The sequence below is a fragment of the Cetorhinus maximus genome, chromosome 1 (assembly GCF_964194155.1).
Source record: "Cetorhinus maximus chromosome 1, sCetMax3.hap1.1, whole genome shotgun sequence".
Taxonomy (NCBI): domain Eukaryota; kingdom Metazoa; phylum Chordata; class Chondrichthyes; order Lamniformes; family Cetorhinidae; genus Cetorhinus; species Cetorhinus maximus.
This window is the reverse complement of record NC_135879.1, coordinates 164,469,877-164,490,330: the sequence shown is the minus strand read 5'-3', so window position 1 is coordinate 164,490,330 and position 20,454 is coordinate 164,469,877. Positions and strand designations below refer to the sequence as shown.

Sequence of the window (20,454 nt, the reverse complement as noted above, 5' to 3'; positions counted from 1 at the left end):
TTACATTGTTATGTTATTAGGGCTCGCGAGTTCTATAAATAGTGGATACCGGGTGAGTGGATATCGGGGAGGAGGGATGAGGGGAGTATGAGGGTTAGGGTGAGGGGGTGAGAGGAAGGTGAGAGGTTGAGAGGGAAGAGAGGGTATGGGGATGAGGATTAGGAGGCCTCAGACTCATCTCCAGGACTGAGCTAATACCTCAAACAATGGAGGTGGGCCTTTTAACTTGGCTGACTTGGCATCGTCCAGTCTCCATCTCCACCTTGGGCCTACTGCAGAAAGTGTCTGCCTTTCCCGACTCCCCACCATAAAGATAACATGGGTGGACCTTGTGGGTCAGGAAGTGAGACTACGACATTGGAAAATTCCCCCCAACCCTTGATTCTTGCATCCAAGATGAAAATCTGGCCCCTTGTTTCACTGTTTTCAATCGGCTACAAATCAAGTGGGTTCTACAATGGTTAGGATCAATAAGGTTACCAGTCAGAGGGGTGAACATGAAAGTCTAACTCCAGATCTCTTCACTTAGGTTTTTGGTAAGTGAAACTGAATTAGATGGCTGTCTTCTCACTTTGTTACTCTGTTACCTCTTCTGTACACAGTCTGAAAAGAATTTATCCAACCCAAAAAGAGATGGCGAGTCAGATTTTTCCTTTGTTCTACTTTTTGATTTCAGGGAGCACTGAGCCTGTGCAAGTGTGAGGCAATAATAGCATGGTGACATAATGAGGTAAAGTGCAATTACGTTAGCAGGTAGCAGTTAAAATCACCCCAATTTAATTTGTTCTCCCAAGCATGTGAGAAGAACACCTGCATGGAAGTGATGAGATTATCCTTCAGATATGAACATCGGTCTGTGCGTGGAAGCCATTGTGGCTATCCCCACTTGGCCAACCTCGTGGGAAGAAAAGCTGATGCCAGGAGAAACAAGTCTTTTTAACTTTAATTTACTGTCCGTGTGGGACCAGAAGAAGCAAGACTGCAGGCAGAACAATGCAATGTTAGAAGCATTTATCCTATGTTGACCTAGTTCACATTTCCTGTCTTAAACTACTTCCCTAAAGTATCCACATGGAACCACAAGACCCTTCAGAACCCCTTCCTTCCTCACACATGTTCCTTCAATCTCATCCCAATACTGTGGGGAAAGTTGTGAAACAGATCAATTTTAACCGTTCCCACTAGGTGAAAAATGTGTGGTGTGTGTTGGCTGCTCATTTTACACCCGATATCGCTTCCTTTTAATCGCAGTCAATTTTCTGCCATGAATACAGTTCAGCAACCTGCAACAAATTTTCCAAACCAGGCTTGCAGCAAACCAGGTAGCTCACAACGAACAAAGAACTAAACCTTAAGTTGCTGTTGTGGAGAAATGGGGCAACATTTTCCCCCATCGGGAGGGATGCGTGGGAGTGGGTGGGCGGGTTTTCTTGGACACTGTCACAAGAGCTGGGACATGTCAATTTCTTTTATTTCAACATTTTGTAAATATTTAAAATCCCTCATGAAACCTCATCCCGCCCGTGGATGAGGTTTCATCTTTTTTCAGAAGCCTGCCTGGGCTCCCTGCCTGCCTGCCAGCCTTAAAGTTGGACAGGCAGGTCCATTGATTACCTCAATTACTTTATTAATGGCCTTAAGTGGCCGTTGACAGGTCGGGGGGCGTGTAACTGACTCGGCTCCGTGCACGCCGACCTGAAAATATAAATGATGCAGGTGATGTCAGGACCCCCGCCCGACATCACTCCGTGTCATTTTACACGTCGGCGAGCGCCACCCCACCCCCCACCCCACCCCCCCCGCACTCACCGACCGGAAGATGCAGCCCTTGCAGCTTATAATGTTCATTATTTTCATTACAAGCAGAGCTCCATGTCTACCTTCTGAAAGTGCATTTTGGGAAAAATAATTCTGTCCTGCTCAGTGAGTACATTGCAGCAGTGTTTGATTAACTGGAAGGGACAGTTTCAGGTCATGGTAAAACTGTCAGAGAATTTTTCGGCAAAAAGGAAATTCTCAACTGATTTAGATTTTTATCTCTGCTGTCACAGCTTATAACACAATACATTGAAGACCACCTTTGTGCTAACGAGGGATAAAATAATATGAGCTGTCTTTAATCTTTTTTTAAAGAATCATGCAGCATCCAAGGTACAAACTGTAAAGTCTGATGCTACATATTTAATAACGACTTTTTTTTCTAATAAACATGAGCCAGTGTTGGCCATAAAATCTGGTACCTATGTCCTGCCAGATCACTGACATAGTCATTGGTGGCAATGAATGATCTCTTTATTGGGAAATGCAGCAACACTCCTTCATTAAAATGAAACTGACCAAACCTATAGTTATATTTTTCTCCTTTTTAAGTGTTAGTTTAAAAAAAGCCATCGTGGTTATAAAATGGGTTCCTTCTTTATACTGATTTTTGTATTTTTTTGTTAGTATAACATGAAAATATACCTCTATATTTTTAATCTAAAAGGATACAATACATTAAACATTGTCCTCCAGTTTATGCAATTTGTTAATTGCAATTTTAGAAAACGGAATGATTATAAAATATTTTTGCAGCTTATCTGAAAATGCTAAATACATTTTTAAAGTTAAAAAAGGTTTCCACATCCTGAAATAGTTAAGGAAGTCTCAATGGCTGCAGTTCTGGAAGTGAACATTTGACATTAAAAGGAAACTATGGAATGATGCCCGATTTTATCTATTTTTAATCTTTCTATTTGATTTTGCGTCATTCCAGCATTATATAAATTAGAAAAAAACTTCAGAGTTTGCATGTATTGAGTATCACTAAATACCGGTAGCCTTTCAACATCATTAACTGTTAGGTGTCTAGAAAAGATATAAAGATATCAATCAGTAAACACAGTGCTGCTTTGCAACACCTCAACCTGTATTTATATTTAATGAGGACTCTCAACACAGGAGCGTAATGCTCCCACTGTTGAGAGCATCGAAAAAGAGAACAGAGACCTAATGGCAATGGAGATCTGCATTTTAGTGGGTGCATTAAGTTGTACAAATATACATTTTAACCTAAATGCACAGAGCCAGACTCTTGTTGCCTTACATTGTAGTATTGTGGATTACCAGTCTCCAAAAATTTTTGATTTAGAGCAACCAAAAGGGATAGGAAAAAAGTGCACAGAGGCTGCATGCTCCATTCCATTCTTTCATTGCCAATAAATCAAAAGGAAGCATATCTTTCGTGATACAAGGCAATTGTCTATGAAGACACATTAGCTTTAGCATCAGGCCAGGTGCCAGTTTTGTTACCATCACTGACTACTGTATTTTCTAAGGGCGATGCTGGCAAAGCAACAGTTTTTGCCTACCCTAGGTGTCTTGACAACGGAGCAGCTTTAAGAGCCAATCATGTAGGTTGGGGCTAGACTCACATGTTGGGCCAAATTGGTTCGGGTTAGCAAGTTCCCTTCCTTGAATGACACCAGAAAACCAATTTAGTTTTTATAACAGCATGGCAGCTGCCAGCCCATGAATGATCAATTCCACAATTTGGTGGGATTAGATTCATGGGACCCGATTTTTGCTCCCAAGGCTACCCAAGGTGGGTAGCTCAAGTCAGGAAATTCCTGCACCCACCTTGGGAAAAGGTGCACCAAATGGCTGAATTTCTGCTCTGGGGAGCTTGTGTGGGAGGCAGTCAGGCTGACAGCCCCCAGATGCAGAATAGGGGTGGCCACAGGGGCTGCCGAGTGCTGAAACAGGCCGTTTAATAGGCCCACTTCAGTTCTCTGGGACTTTGTCCCAAATGACTTGTTAAATATTAGGTGCTTATGCCCCATCACCCACTAGCTAATCCCCTTGCCCAATCTATGCCAACTCATGCCCCCATCCTCCCCCCCATATCCTCCATCTCAACTCCTGCTCCTCCACCCACCTTCATGGACCCTTATAGCCCCATACCAATTTAATACCAATTCATGCCCCCCACTCACCACCCTTTGCCCTTACACACTCCATGCTAATTTACCCAGTATCCACCCATGGAGCATGTTGAGATGAAATAAAATAAATATCTAAATATCTATCACGCCGATCATGTTAATAAAAGAAACACTCCCATTCATGAAAGCACATTTAAAACTTTAAGAGCCTCTCAAGTACTTAATCCCTTATTAAAACAAATAGATTAGAATAAATTCATAATGTCACATCAAAGGCCACTAATCATTTCATAATCTATTTAAGCTGTCAATCAATTGTAAACATACACCCCCCTGCTGGGATAATTTTAGATTGTGGAAAGCAACGAACCATTAATAATGGTATAATGATAGCCCTTGGGATAATGTCAGCAAACAGCTATTGTAACTGCTAGAAAAGATTTTTTTCAAATCTCACTGATGCAGGCAGGCTGGTTTTCATCAAATCTTTAAAGGGCTGAGGATTTAAATAACTTCAGAGCTTGAGTTCTTCAACTCTCACTGACACAGGCAGGCTATTTTATTTTGAAATTTTAAAGGGTTCAGGATGTAAATAACTTGACAGCTTGACATTTTACATATCTTATGTGCCTGTCAAGCCCTTCTCCTCCATAAATTTATGACACCCACATGGTAAGACTTTACTACAGTGAAAATGGAGTCTGTTTGAACTTAGTACCTCATTCAAATAGCCCTGCTGATTTAAGATTTTTGTCATGTGTGAGTCACGCCCGCCCCATTTCCTCCACCACTAAAGATGGGATCTGTCAGAAATGGTGGCAGGACTTGCGGATCTGGTCCCATCTGCAAACACCACAGGAATCTGATCCATGACCTCTGAGTCCAGGACCCTAAACACAACACTACCATTAAAGGAGAACATTAATATGGGAATGCAGACATTGGTTAGAGTGTGAGTTATCTCTCTCCTCTCCCTTTTATGTGTCAACAGGATTAAAATACATGTATAATTTAATTGCTTTCCTTCATCCAAGGACACAACATTTCAGCTCAGTTTGTCATCTGAGATGTACATAGCTTTTGTAAACCTTGGATTGAAACACTGTCATTGTCAACATTTCAGAAACAACTCTGTATGCCATAGTTTTGGTGGATGCGAAAAAGTGAAGAATATTATGTTGTTTTATTTTTTTGACAGACTTTGATTGAATATTTGAGGTAATATTTTCTTATTGCCAGTGGTGGTGTTCCAACAGCAAAATGGATCAATGTATTGACATGTAACATTCACACTATCTGGCATAGCTGAGATAGGCTACCACATTTTCTGATTCCCCCTGCCACTATTAGTATTGACATGGATGAATAACTGGAGCTAGATAAAATGGCTGACAAACAGTGGAACTATCACACTCCACACAGAACAGCTGTCATAATAACAAAACCAAATATAAATGGATACACTAAAATTTATATACTTCAATCATATTCTCCCACCACCCTTGGCCAAGATAGCTGTTTAAAGAACGGCTCTCAGTTGGAGCTCAGCCAAACATTCATAATGAGGCCATCTGGAACAAACATGTCTGCTTCTGTTGATACATTAATATCTAATCCACTTAGCTCAGCAGGCAATGTTTATACAACTTGAAGAGGTTGCAAGCTTTGTTTAATCAACAATTCTATTATCTTGCAAGAACCCAATCTTTCTTTGTTGTGTTTTTTTAATGCCTGTGTGTTCATTTACACAAGATTAAGAGGTCTGAAGTAAATATAAACTTTTAGAAATTGATACAATGAATGGCTGTGGTTGACTGACACTTTGGAGAGCTGATAAACTGAGCAATTTTTTTTAAAGTATCTTTTCAAAGCCCCTGATTATTTATGTTGCCAGTTTCTGGAGCATTTCAAAGACTTTCCAGACTTGCCAATGGCTCATTGGTTCTGTACATATTGGATACTGAGACAGAGGGTATAGAGAATGCCTTGGGCTTGGAAGGGCCATGTGGGTAATGGAAGAGGTATCGAAGGGGTTGGGAGATATGAGAGGCATGAAAGAGCCATGGCCAATATGGGGGCATGGAGAGAATATGGGTGGCATGGGAGATAGGAGGGTCATGGAGGGCATGGGAGAGATGGGAGGCCTGGAGGGGTTATGGGGATGGGTAGGAAGAGGGGGAGGTGTGAGGGCCTGACAGCCATGATTAGCCAATGTCCCAGTAAACAGAGGTGGGATTTCTAGCCTGCTGGCCTTGTCACCGTTCCATTTCTGTTGCCGCTTTGAGCCTTCCACCAATGTTGTTGGCCCGACTCCAGCCTACCCCGACATGAAAATAAGGCGGGTGGGTGTCTCCTTAATTGGAGATGAATGAAATGACCCTTCAGAAGGGTTGGGAACTTTCCCGACTCTCGATACCCAATTCCTTGATGAAAATTCAGTGCTATACTGCAAGGTATATTTAATTGGGTGTTATGCGTTCTGAGATGTCCAGTGGTCATGCAAAGTAGTACATAAATGCAAGTCTTTCTTTTTCTTTTATAATTGGTAAATAATTTAATCAATTATCAAGAGAAAACTTCAGAATTACCTCAATAATCATCATGAAAAGAACAGTGAATATGATCCCAGTATGAGGAAATGCTACCTAACCAATTTCAAACATTTTTGAGAAAGTTAAACCACATCGATAATGTGGCTTTGAGAGTCCAGATTCCGAGAAAGCACAGATAAAGCTTTTTATGAAGCAATGCTGCTTAAGATGGAAGCAGTAAAAATTTAAAGCAAAACAGCTTGCCTTTAATGTATAAAAATTGTCCTAAGGCACTGCACAGAGGCATGGTAAGACAAAAAATGTATGGTAAAACAAAGAAAGATATCTTCTCTAAATACATAAATAGTAAAAGGATAGTTAAAAGAAGGGTGGGACTTATTAGGGAGGAAAAAAGGGTCTTATGGAGGCAGAGAGCATAATTGTGTTACTAAATGAGTATTCATCAAAGACGAGGATGTTGCCATTGTCACAGTAAAAGAGGTATAGTAGAGAGATTGGATAGGATAAAAATTGATAAAGAGGAGGCACTTAAAAGGTTGACAGTGCTGAAAGTAGAAATGTCACCAGGTCGGATGCATTCAATGTTCCCTGTAAAATGTTGTCGTTGTGCGTGGCCACTTTTTTCAATGTGCAGTATATTTAAATATTTTTGCGTAACTGCACGAGCGTAATATTTAATACCGAAGAAGGCCTGCTCAGTCCATTCCAGGCTGCTGCATGGTTGCACACAAGCTCAGGTAATTGGGAAGATTGGATGCAGCCTAGCTTGCTGAAGTAAGTAAGGATATAAAGTGTTGAAGCTCTGGCCATAATCAAGAGTACTTTTTAGATGTGGGAGTGGTGCCAATGGGCTGGAGATCTGCCAATGTTACACCCCTGTTCAAAAAAAAGGAGAGAAGGCAAACCCAGTAATTACCCATGTATTAGCCTAACTTTTAGAGAAACCGTATTAATCCATGCAAAATTAATTGGGACTTAGAAAAATATGAGTTAATAACGAACCAACATGGATTTTTTAAAGGCAAATCATGTTTGCCGAACTTAATTGAGCTCTTTGATGAAGTAATAGGGTCTCAGGTGGATGAAAATAGTATGATTGATGTTCTGTATATGGACTTTCAAAAGCTGTCTGAATAAATACCAAATAATAGACTTGTTAGCAAAATTCAAACCCATGTGGTTAAAGGGACAGTAGCCACAAAAACAATTTGCATTTACAGAGCACCTTTAACATACCAAACCGTCCCAATGTGCTTCACAGAAGCATTCTAAAGCACAATTTGACACCAAGGCACAGGAGATATTAAGGCAGGTGACGAAAAGCCTGGTCAAAGAGCTAGATTCTTAGAAACGTCTCAAAGGAGAAAAGAAATTTAGAGAAGCTGAGAGATTTATAGAGGGAATTCTAGAGCTTGGAGCCTAAGCAGCTGAAGGCACAGCCAACAGTTGTGCAGCAATTAGAATCAGGGATGCTCAGGAGGCCATAATTAGACAAGTGCAGGTGTTTTGGAAGATTGTGGGGCTCAAGGAGATTACAGAGTTAGGGATGAGCAAGGCCATCCTGAGGAATTCGAAAACAAAGAAGGACATTTTAAAATCAAAGCTTTACTTGACCAGCAGCCAATGTAAGCACAGCACATGATGTGAGTCAGGTCATGAGCAGCAGAGTATTGGATGGCCTCAAGTTTACAGAGTGTTGAATTTGGGAGGTCAGTGAGGAGTTCATTTGAATATTCAAGTCTAGAGGTAAAAAAGGCATGGAAGGGAGTTTTAGCAACAGGTTAACTAAGGCAGGGGAAGAATTGGGCAATGTTTTGGCAATGGAAATAGGTGGTCTTGATGATGGCACAGATAGTTCACCTCAGGATCATGTATGATACCAAGGTCGTGAACAGTCTGGTTCAGTCTCAGACAGTTGCAAGGAGAGAGATGTGGTTAGGCAAGCGAGTTGTATCGGAGACCAAAGGCAATGCCTTCAAACTCCCCAGTATTTAATTAGATGACATTTCTACACATCCAATACTGGATTTTGGATAAGCAACCTGATAATTTAGAGAGAGATGGGGAATTGAGAGAGGTGGCCGTGAGGTAGAGATGGGTGTTTTCAGTGTACATGTGAAAACTAATGCCGTATTTTCAGATGATTTCACTGCATGGATACAAAATTGGCTAAGGGACAGAAAGCAGAAAGTAGTGGTAAATGGTTATGTTTTTCAGACAGCGAGGAAGTGTATAGTGATGTCCCCAGGGGTTGGTGTTGGGACCACTGCTGTGTTTAATCTTTATTCGTGACCTGGACTTGGGTATACAGGATATCATTTCAAAGTTTGCAGCTGACACAAAACTCAGAAATGTAGTGAACAATAAGGAGGATAACAAACAGGAGGATATGGGCAGATCAGGAGGAAAGATACATTGGTGAAATGGAAAGACACATGCCAGATGAAATTTAATGCAGAGAAGTGTGCAGTGATTCATTTTGTTTGGAAGAATGAGGAGAGGAAGGTGCGAGAGCACCAGGAGCCAATATAGGTCAGCAAGGAGAGCAAATGGTCAGTAGAGGTTTTAGTTAAGTTTAAGTTTAGAGAATGGGGAATAGGAGGTTAACCAGGATAACGTTGGAAGCTTGGATGGGGGAAGCGTGTCAGGGGGGAACAGAAGCACTTCTGCTTCTCCTGGCTCACAAGGAGTACTGTGAAGGTGCTTGCCTTCAAGATGTCCACATCTTGCTGCAGCTGATGGACTTCCTGCTGCCAGTCGGTCACAGTTAAAACTGCAAGATAGGAATAATTGGAGGCTTCCAGCCTCATTTACAGCTCACCATCACTTCCTCAAGAGCAATTAGGGATGGGCAATAAATATTGGCCTAGCCAGCGACGCCCACATCCCATGAACAAATAAAAAAAATAATAACATAGTAAAAATGCTAACCAGCCTCCTGGTCACCTCATGAATTCAACTCAGAAATCACTGAGTTGAAGTCACTTCCCCAACATGCTTCCATTTTGTGCTAATTTAACCCCCTACCAGCTCGTCTATGTGTAAATTCCTCACCATTATCTCCAGAAACAAATTCAGAACACCATTATAAGATGTATCAGAAAAGTGTTACCAGAAAACAGAAACATAAATTAGGAAGAACTTCTTTACTCAAATGGACTGATGACATGATGTGCGGTGCGGGGTGCTTGATGTACTGAAATGATTGGGTATTCAAAACATTGGAAATTGAGGACATAGATTTGATGACTACAACCAAATTACTTGGCTTTCCCCAGCACATGTGGTGAGTTCAAAGAAGGTTGGAAGCTTGCACACAGGGTGCATGTTATTTGCCCTTAGTTCTGGTAAAGTTAAGTGGCAGAGGTGCCCAACCAATGAGTCAGCTGCACAGTGTTTATTTGGAATGGACTTTGAAGTTTCTTTTAACTTGAGTGCTCATTGCCATTGTTACCCTCCCCAGCACCAATAATCCCATTAGCCTGTGCCACCATGGGCCTTTGCCTACTACTGCCCCATTTCTGGTGCACCTTCCTGTTAGGCAGGAAAGTGACCAACCTCCTATGGGAAAACAGCAACGCTTTATTTGCTGTCCAACAATGCAGTTTTGGTGCTCCCAGAGTGTCGAAAGAGTTGCACTGGAACATCAGTAAAGATGTCAGTACATTTGTGGACTGGAACATGTAGCTCCGGTGACACTGATCTCAGGCCGCAAAGTGATAAATGTTTGAAATATTGTTATCTATGTGCAGAGTGGCTGAACAAAATATTAGGATCAGTCAGAATCCTACTGGTTGTTGAAACAGAAAGAAATTAACTTGCATTTAGAAAGCATCTTTCAAGTTCTCAGGAGGTCCTGAAGTGCATCACAAACAATTAAGTACTTTTGAAGTGGCCACTGTTCTTTTGCAGCCAATCAATAGGAAAGTTAGGGTACTAGCTAGATGAGCTTTAATAAACCAAATGTTTTCAATCCCACTTTTAACTCCTTTTTTAAATTTTTGTAAAATTGTACTTGATATTTGTTTAGAGAAGTGCTTTCATGCAATGAGGCCACAGGCTTGCCATAGTCATGTGACCGCTGATGTCATCCTTGGTGCATTAAAGACTTAAGAAACCTAAGCCATTTCATTCACCACTTGGAACATTGTGTCAGGAGTGTGCATGTGAAATTAAGTGGATTTTGATAGCTGTAAGAGAACCAGCGGCTGTAAGAAACAGCAGAGAATAATTAAACCTTCAGTCTGCAACTTTGTATAGGATATTAGTCACTGGGCAAGTCAGAGTGACATTGGATATTCCAATACCTGCTCCTACGGAGATGAAGGCAGATCTGAAAATAAATTGAAAACTCTTACAGTCACAATGACAAAACTATGAAATTGCCACAGAGTTAAACAAGCAACCTCAACAAATAAGAGTAGTAATTCTGTATCAGTGCTGGGCAAGCTATATTGCATTCTAGACCTCACTGAGAAGCAGAAAAGCCAGTCTTGTGAAATTTTGAAGGCCTTAAGGACCCATCTTGAGCCCTCTACTAATGTTACTTATGAACACTGTATTCAACACCAGAGCACAGGAAGAGGGGAAGAACTTTGATCAGTACGTGACTGCATTGAGATGTCTAGTTGAATCTTGTGAGTTTGAGCAACTGAAGGATGATCTGATCAGAGATAGGATAGTCTTGGAACAAGGTATCCCATTATGAGAGCACAACTGCTGAGAAAAGATTAACTTATTTCAAGAAAGCTATTAACATGTGATGAAGCTCTGAAGTGGTCAATCGTCAGCTGTGGAATATCGATGGGACAACTGATGAAGGTTTGCACTCTGCTGAGAGGCAGTTCAGGCCTTCCAGGCAGGAAACAATAGAGAGAAGGAAGAACTATTTGCAGAAGGGCCAGCAGAAATATTAAGGCCGGAGTACTGGATATTGCGGAATATTGAGGAATACTGAATATTGCAGAGGACACCACACATAAGAAAAGGAAGCGTATCCAGCACGGGAAGAGCAGTGCTCTAAATGCAAGAAGCTGAATCACTTTGTACACAAGTGTTTTGCCGAAAAGAAGAAAAGCAAGCCTATAAATATGGTTGCTGAAGAGATGTCAGACAATGATCCTGATGAATCACTCTACACCCTAGAACATGTTGGCAGCATCACGTCTCAAGGTAAAAAATGGTGTGTGACTATTGGAATGATGACTGCAGACGGAGAGCATCAAGTTAATGTGAAGTGTCAGATAGACACCAGTTCTACATGCAACATCATAAGCTTCGCAGATCTGTGTGAAGTTCTCAAGATGATGACCTGGAAATGAAGCTGTTGAAGATAAAGTTGAGGCTCTATTTTGGAACAATTTTCATGCAAGAGGGCAAACTAAGCCAAGAGTCCAGTGCAATGGGAAGAAAGAAGATTTGCAGTTCCAAATAATAGACACTAAGAAAAAATCACTCATCTCAGCTGAAACAAGTCAAGAGCTTGGACTGGTAATCCTCCATGTACCAGAAAAGGTTTGAAGTGTTTCACACGGCACAAAGCCATTGACTGCTGAACAAATCCTAAAAAAATGCAAAGATGTTTTCATGGTCTTGGATGTCTTCCTGGTGAATATCATCTTGAAATAGATGAAAGTGTGCGACCAATTCTACATCTTCTGAGAAAAGTTCCAGCTGCCCTCAAGTCCAGCCTGAAAAACAAGATAGAGGAGCTTGAAAAGATGGGAGTAATCAAGAAAGTGACAACTCCTACAAGCTGTATTAGCAGCATGGTAGCAGCGAAACAACCTGGAAAGCTGAGATTGTGATCCAAAAGACCTCAATGAGCTTTGAAAAGATCCCACTACTCTATGACAACCATTGAAGAAATTCTGCCACAACTTGCCAAGGCAAAGTATTTACTAACCTAGATGTGAAGGATGGATACAGGCAAGTGCAATTGGGTGAAAGCAGCAGTTTCCTGATTATGTTCTGGATGCCATTTGGAAGCTAAAATGATTGTGCATGCCAATTAGCATTTCTACTGCTCTGGAAAAGAATCAACACAAACACCATGAGATAGTCAATGATCTTCTAGGAGTGGAAGTGATCGTGAATGATCTGCTAGTCTATGGATGTGGAAATATGATGGCAGAAGCAATCTCAGACCATGATCAGAATCTAGTAAGTCTGTTAGAGAGAGCCTTTCAAACAAACCTGAAGCTGAATAAGAAGAAGCTGTAGCCGAAAATGACTGGAGTCAAGTACACAGGTCATGTGTTATGGCACAGCAGATGGTAAATGCTAAGCTGCTTAAATCCCAGAGGGAAACTTGAAACAACTGCTACAACTGTTTTGCAATTTGTACTTATTTTGAGATGCGTGCCTTGAATTCAGTAGTAATAATTCCACAAAACTAAATTAAACATTTATTAATAAAAGAAATAATTTTAAGCACATACATAGGTCTACAAATTACTACTATGATAACTCCTAGTTCCCCTAAGTAAACTCCCAATTACACCTTTGTTAAGACATCAGGAAAAAAACAAAGTAGATTTTAACATACCCAGGCAAAGCACACGATACCCTGGACAGGGATATTCACAGTGAATTCTCTTAGCTTCAGTTCCTATAGGCAGCAGCTTGGTACATAGAGGCTGAAGCTTTTCACACTTGTTAGATCTTAGAATTCCTTCTCCTTACACATAACCTCATCTCGTTTATACGTATTTCTCCCTTTTTAATGAAAATCCCATTGTTCCAATATGTCTTTGGACTTTACCTTTCTAATAATAAAAATTTTTATTAGTACTAATTTTATCAGTAAGATGTGGGAAAAATAAACACACTATTTTGATTCTTCTGGATAAGTGTAACATTTCACCCTCTCTTTTGAAATTCAACTACTCTGATTTATCTAAAAATGTAAATTTTCCTTTACACCTCACATTCTAAAACTTCAGCCATGTTTACTTATTTAGCATTTCTAATCTAGTTTTTCTTCTGATACATCAAAACCTTCAGACCAGCTGTCTTTAATTCAGTTAAGTCACACACACACACACACACACACACACACACACAAAAATTTGACACATTTGTATATAAAAATACTGATGGTCGTTGGATTTAAATGATCAGACGTTGAACAGATTGAATCATGCTTAGGATCTAGTATCAGATCTATTGTGCAGTTGAAGATTTTAGGTTTGGTGACAACCTCCGGTTACATACATATTAAAAAAGATCAAACATATTGGAATAGCTTATCTGTAGTAATTATGGTTTTACTTAGTGTGTAATGTACCTTTAAGAATGATACTTGTTAACCAAGACCACATGATTTATTATAACCAACAGGAGAATAGTGCAGGCCACCTCAGCAGTCAGTGTAGAGCTAGAGTTGGAGTTGAAAGCACACATGTAGTTGCTGCTGAGTGTATTGTAAATAAACTTAATGTTTCCACCCAAGATATGTCTGCAGATCAATTCTATCATTAATAACAAACTCGGCCACCCTACAACATTATCAATTTGCTGATACACAACAAATAAAGTGTTAAATGAACATGCTAAAAATTTAGCTCATAAGTCCACTTGCTTCAATCAGTGAAATAACAGATCAAAGGATAACAGAAAAAGCAAAGCAATACAACTTAGCCTGCTATTAGTACAAAACTGCTGACGTACGAAATCTGCTGCAAGTCTGCAGAAATAAATAGGCCATTTCATTCAATACTTCCATCATTGCCAGCTGCAGAAAGTAATTGCTGATGGCTTATTGATCCATGTCAATGGGATTACAAGTAGTCAGTTCTAGCAGATGTACTGAAAAGATGCCTATTCTTATGATGCAGGTTTTGAATGATTTACTATGGGTGGCTTTCAGTTAGTTTTTTTTAACTCTGTCACCAACAGCATCCAATGAAAAATAATTAAGTAAATAGATGGTCGTATATCCAATTGGATATGATTTCATCCAAACAGCACACCTAACTAAATATTGTAGGAAACTGTCCATTATTTGAATAAGCATCAGGTCTAATAGAGTTCAGAGCCATTCTCTATTTATACTGTGGTTACTTTCTTAAGTAAACTAATTTGTAATATTATTTTGCTTTTGTGAAACTTAGGATCTTCATGACGTACTGTTACAGTGGCTATTCATTCTGGGAATGCTGTGCTTCATTTCAGCACAGAAAGAAATTGCTGTTTGTGACTTGCAGGGAAAGAGTTTAGGAAGGTGCCTGTTAAACTGAGTTTAAACAGACTGTAAAGGGAAACAAATCTAAAGAAGATAAAAAATGTTTGACCAGTCAAGGCCACTCTTTCCAACAGACCATAGGACTTTTGTGCGGATTCCTTCGCAAAAGTGAAAGATCACAATAAAAATTTTTAAGAAAGATAACCAAACAGACTGATGGGATAAACTTACATTGACTTATATATTCGGTGTCCAGATTGTCAGAGACCAGATACGCGTCGGGACCCTGTGGAATTACTGACACAGGGACATACCTGGGAAGAGCCTGGGAAGCTTTGACTTCCAATGGGCAATTCCACTGCCCCCTGGGAGTCTTCACGAATGTCTCCAAATCTGAGTTAGAGCTGGAAACTTCGGATAGTTCCACGGTACTTAGCTGGGTAGTTATCCAGGAAACATTAAACAGATTGAACCCTTATCTAACATCTGGGTAACTCCATAATTGACCTCCCCCGATCATTCACAATGACGACCCAATTCCACCCCCTCTGCCCCGACCAGCCCCAAACCAGAGTCAACCACCCCCCAACCAACCAACTAACCCACCGCCCCTGACCATCCCCCAACCAGACCCAACCACCCTGACCCCCCAACCACACCCCTGACCACCCAACTACACTCACTGACCCTGAGACCCAACCACCCCTGACCACCCGACTACACCCACTGACCAGACCCAGCCACCCCTGACCACTCCGACTATCCCCAGCCCAACCCAAATACATCCCTGACCACCCGACTACCCCGACCACTCCCCCCGACCTGAAAAGGGGTCATGTCCTGTCTTCCCCCCCCCGACTCTACTCTGCTTCAATGCAACTCTCCGAGGGACGTTTCGCTTCACATTTCTAGGAAAGCTGAACTCATAAGGCCCCAGAAGAAATGCGGAGCAGAGTTGAGTTGGGAACATTTTCAAGCAGAGCGGCAATCCAATGATGATCGCTGCTCCTCGGAAGATCTGGGCCAGTTGTATTCAACCTATGGAAATAAGGTGCTCACCTAGACTCAGTCCACAATTCAATTCTACTTTGCTAGTCTTCTTCAGAGAGGCCAAAAGGATACAGGTATGTGGAAATGCTACACTCATGTATTAATCCCAGGCTCAGCTTAAAGTATATTGTTTAAAGCACAATTTTCACCGTCCATCTAACCTGTTATACAATAGATATGGGAACCATTAAAGCACAAATTCCATGCAAAAGGATTCTTACATACCCTATTTTAAATTCAACATTTGATGTTCTTGAAAACAATATTTAAATAGCTCTAGCAAAAACTGTATCCTTTTTGACATCCAAAGCACAGAATAATACAAATTAAACATGCACAACTATAACACTAATTTATTGGTTAACACTGATGGAGTGATTGTAGTGTACATAGTATATCGTACATTAACAATATACAATTGTATATTGTTTACATTACAATTTCTCAGAAACAATTAAGGTTACTTAACTAATAAACATGCAAAATTAATTATGGGTGGAATCATCCCAGATATGTACAAAGCGCAGGAGTATGCGGGAAAAAAGTCATTGTAGATGTCGGCTGCAATGGCGGGCTTTCCTGCCGTACTGTCTCCCTCCTGGCGCATCCTGCCTCATTAATAATGCATTCACAGGAACACACCAGATCACTGGCTGGCGGGCTCAGATTTGCCTTCCCCATCATGACTCCAGTGCTTCCTCGCTCAGGGCGCCATATTTAAACCGCACCAGAGCATATGTCTACAGACCAGGACAGCTCCAGGCGACAGGTGGCCCCGAAAGCACAGAAGATGGCAGCCCACAAATTTAGTGATGCCTTTCTTGGGCACCTGCTAGAGGCAGTAGAAGGACCATGTCCTGGCAGCTATGGCCACAGGAGGTCTACCAGAATCACCAATCTGGCCAGGGATGCAGTGGCAGTGTTGGTCAGCACCACCAGAGCACAGAGGAGGTCAGCCATCCAATGCAGGAACAGGATGAATAATCTCATCCGTTCCGCCAGGGTAAGTCAAACACCTCATCACCCTCAACTCACACACTCACAAACCTATTACACATCCACAGGGATCTCACACCTCAAGGGACAGCACCACTAACTCTCACACACGCCCTCACATCTCCATCAGGCTCATACCTGCTCGAGCTCGCGTCCTCATCCTGTCCATGGCTCTGCTCATCACACAAACATTCCACACAGTGCCATGTGTCCTGCTCACACCTCCTCCATCTGTTTTCATGCAGGAGAAGCTGGCTCACAACAGCAGGGAGAGGTCCCAGACCGGGGGTGGAGTGGCCCACATCAGGCCCCTCATTCACTTTGAAGAGCGTGCCATCGCACTGACTGGTGAGGATGTGGACCATGCCTGTGGCGACAGTGAGGTCCACAGCGAACACCCATGTGAGGATTCTGCACCACACCATCCCTTTCCCAATGCAACTGTGAGGGCTCTCTCTCCTCCTTTTGAATCTGTTAATATGCATTAATTATTTCTACTTTGGTTCACAGGGAGCTCTGCCAAGTGCCTGACCCCCTCAGCCAGCCAGTACCTCAGCTCCATCCACTTCCTCACCTCTGGCCAAGAGGACACCTCTTCCATTGAAGAGCTGGAAATAAGCAGCCTGGGAGACCTGTCACAGCACTTACCCACACCATCCACCAGTGCTGAGACACATAACTTGGTGGGACCTACATCCAGAGTAGGCTTGGGTTCACAATCTGGTGATCACCGCAAGGACATGTGTCCACAGCAGGTTTAGCCGAGCTCCCCGGCACTCAGAGGACTGCTGGAGAAAAGGTCTGAGTCAGATGACGAGCCTATGGATTTGGCCTTTCAACTCATCGTGGAGAGTCAGCAGAAGGCAGCGGAACATCACATGGAGCTGTTGGAAGCCCTCAACAGAATGGCATGCGCTTGGAGCAGTGCGGACGCCGTGGAGACCCTGGTCCAGCAGAACGCAAAGATGTGCATAGACCTGCACTCCATTGCAGTAGCCAGGGGTGAGTTCCTGCAGTGATACCCCTCCAGGTGCTCCTTCCCCTCAAGGAGTCAGGCCAAGGCCCTCGGCACCCGAAGTGAGAATGAGCAGCAACAGGACATCCCTGGGTTACCCACTCAGGAACCTCAGAGGCTGTCCGCTCCCTCTGAGTCCCCTTCGCCTGTGACCCCTTCAACCTTGTCCTCTGTCACCACAGAGGCAGCATTTGTCCCACAGGTGGCCATCCAAAGCAAGCCGGGGCCCTCAAGGCCTTAGCACTCCAGGGGACACAAGCCAAAGTCATCAGAGACAACAGGGCCAGCCATTGCAGAGGCTGTCTCCATCCCTGCTGCGGATGTCAGGGCAGCACCGAGAAGACGTGGTAGGCCTAGAATAATTAAGAAATTCTGATAACAAGTGATTGCATGGACGAACACATTTTGTCACTTTATAATCTGAAAATGTATTCACGTTCACTGAATAATGTGTTATATTGTCTTTCAGCATCATTAACAGGCTTCCAGCCCTTCCTCTGCATCCCCCCCACCGCCCCCACCACTAGCAGCTCAGCTGTACTCAGCCACGAGTGATTCTAGAAGGACAAGTGTGTGGGTGTGGCAGGACCTTTCAGAACCTCATTCCCCCATCCTCCTCCCCCTCCCAACCTTACCCCCCCTGACATCTTCGGCCCTCCCTTCCCAACCTCATCCCCCCACAACACCTTCGACCCTCACCCCCATCCCAACCTCACCCCAGCCCCCTGCCACCCAGTCAAATCTAGACTTTCCTCTCCCATCCCCCCAATATGCCTTCCTCTCCCACTCACAGCTGGACATTCCTCTCCCCCCGCCCTCTCCGATCATTTTTAACAGCCCATGGTCAAGACCGTGATGTTCCAAAGCAGACCTGAGACTTAAGAACATAACAACATAAGAAACAGGAACAGGAATAGACCATTTGGCCCCTCAAGCCAGCTCCGCCATTCAATAAGATGATGGCTGATCTTCTTATGTTTCAATTTCCACATTCCCATCTAACCCCGATAACCTTTGATTTCCTTGCCTAACACAAAGCTATCTACTCCTGCCTTAAAAATATTCAATGACCCCACCTCCAATGCCTTCTGAGGCAGAGAAAGTTGCACAGCCCTCTGAGAGAAAAAAATTCTTCTCATCTCTGTCCTAAAAGGGCGACCCCTAATTTTAAGACAGTGCCCCCTAGTTCTGGACTCACCCACAAGAGGAACCATTCTTTCAACATCCACCTTGTCAAGGCCGTTCAGAATCTTGTATACTTCAATCAAATCATCCACTAAACCCCAGTGGAAACAAGCCCAGTCTGGCCAACCTTTCCTCATAAGACAGCCCACTCATTTCAGGTATCAATCTGGTAAACCTCCTTTGAACTGCCACCAATGCAGTTACATCCTTACTTAAATAAGGAGACTAAAACTACACACAGTATTTGTGGTGTGGTCTCATCAATGCCCTGTATAACTGAAGCGCAACATCCTTACTTTTATGTTCAATCCCTCTCGTCATAAAGGATAGCATTCCAGTACCCTTAATTATTTGCTGTACCTGCATACTAACTTTTTGTGACTCATGTACTAGAACACCGAGATCCCTCTGCACCTCAGAATTATGGAGCCGTTCTCCATTTAAGTAATATTCTGCTTTTTTTTTCTTCTTGCCAAAGTGAACAGCTTCACATTTTTCCACATTAATCTCCATTTGCCAGAACTTTGCCCATTCACTCAACCTATCTATATCCATCGGCAACCTCCTCATGTACTCTTCACAACATACTTCCTACCTATCTTTGTGTCATCTACAAATTTAGCTACCATGTCTTCACTCCCCTCATCTAAATCATTGATGTAAATTGTTAAAAGTTGAGGCCCCAGTACAGACACCTGTGGGACACCATTTGTTGCATCCTGCCAATCGGAAAAAGACCCATTTATGCATACTCTCTGCTTTCTAACATCAATGGAGGCCTCACACCTTCTGTGAGCTGCTTCACAGCAGAGCCATGTCCATAAGGATCCACTCAACATGCGATGCATATGTTCCTCCAGGGTGCAGTAGCTGTAGGACTCCAGCTTCTTCTGCTTCTCGGATGTTTGCGATCTGAGCAAGGCCCTAACAGTAAGTCCCAACTTTTGCAAGTCACATATGTCCAGATGTGCTCTTGGCCGGTATGTTTTCCCACCAGCACCATGGCAAATCTGGCATGGGGGAACAATTCCGATTGGGTCTTACTTTGCATCCCATTAGCGGGATGCAAAGCGGGTTCATGCTGGCCTACAATGAGATTGGTGTTCTGCCATGGCGGACACCATCAGATGATCCTGCTATGCTTTCACGTTGTCATGAAACCGATTTTTGGCTTTCTCGCCATATTGTCCCCCCTCCGTCTGCCCGCCATGATGTCCGATGCCAACAGGACTGGAAAATTCCGGCCATAGTCTTCCTAAATAAAATGCATGAGAAACAAAGAATGCTGGAAACTTAAGTCAGGCAGTATCTGTAGACAGCGAAGTGAATTTAACATATCAGGTTGATGACCTTCTATCAAAACTGGAAAATATTAGAGAAATTTAACAGCGTTTAAGCAGGATCAGAGTTAGGGAAAAGGGGTCGTGGGGCAGGTCTTTGGTGAAGGGTCTGGATTGTGGTTAGGCAGACCAGCAAGAGTGGCACTTATCAGAACCAGAAGTAACACAAATACAAGTACAACAAATATGACATATTTAGCCAGAGTGA

At 42.5% G+C, this 20,454-nt stretch overlaps 1 protein-coding gene across 3 annotated transcripts in view; it reads right to left on the bottom strand.

Annotated features, from left to right (window-relative positions):
- Nucleotides 1-20,454, bottom strand: part of pde4d (phosphodiesterase 4D, cAMP-specific) — a 1,053,459-nt gene that overhangs the window by 664,435 nt on the left and 368,570 nt on the right. The window lies entirely within an intron of this gene.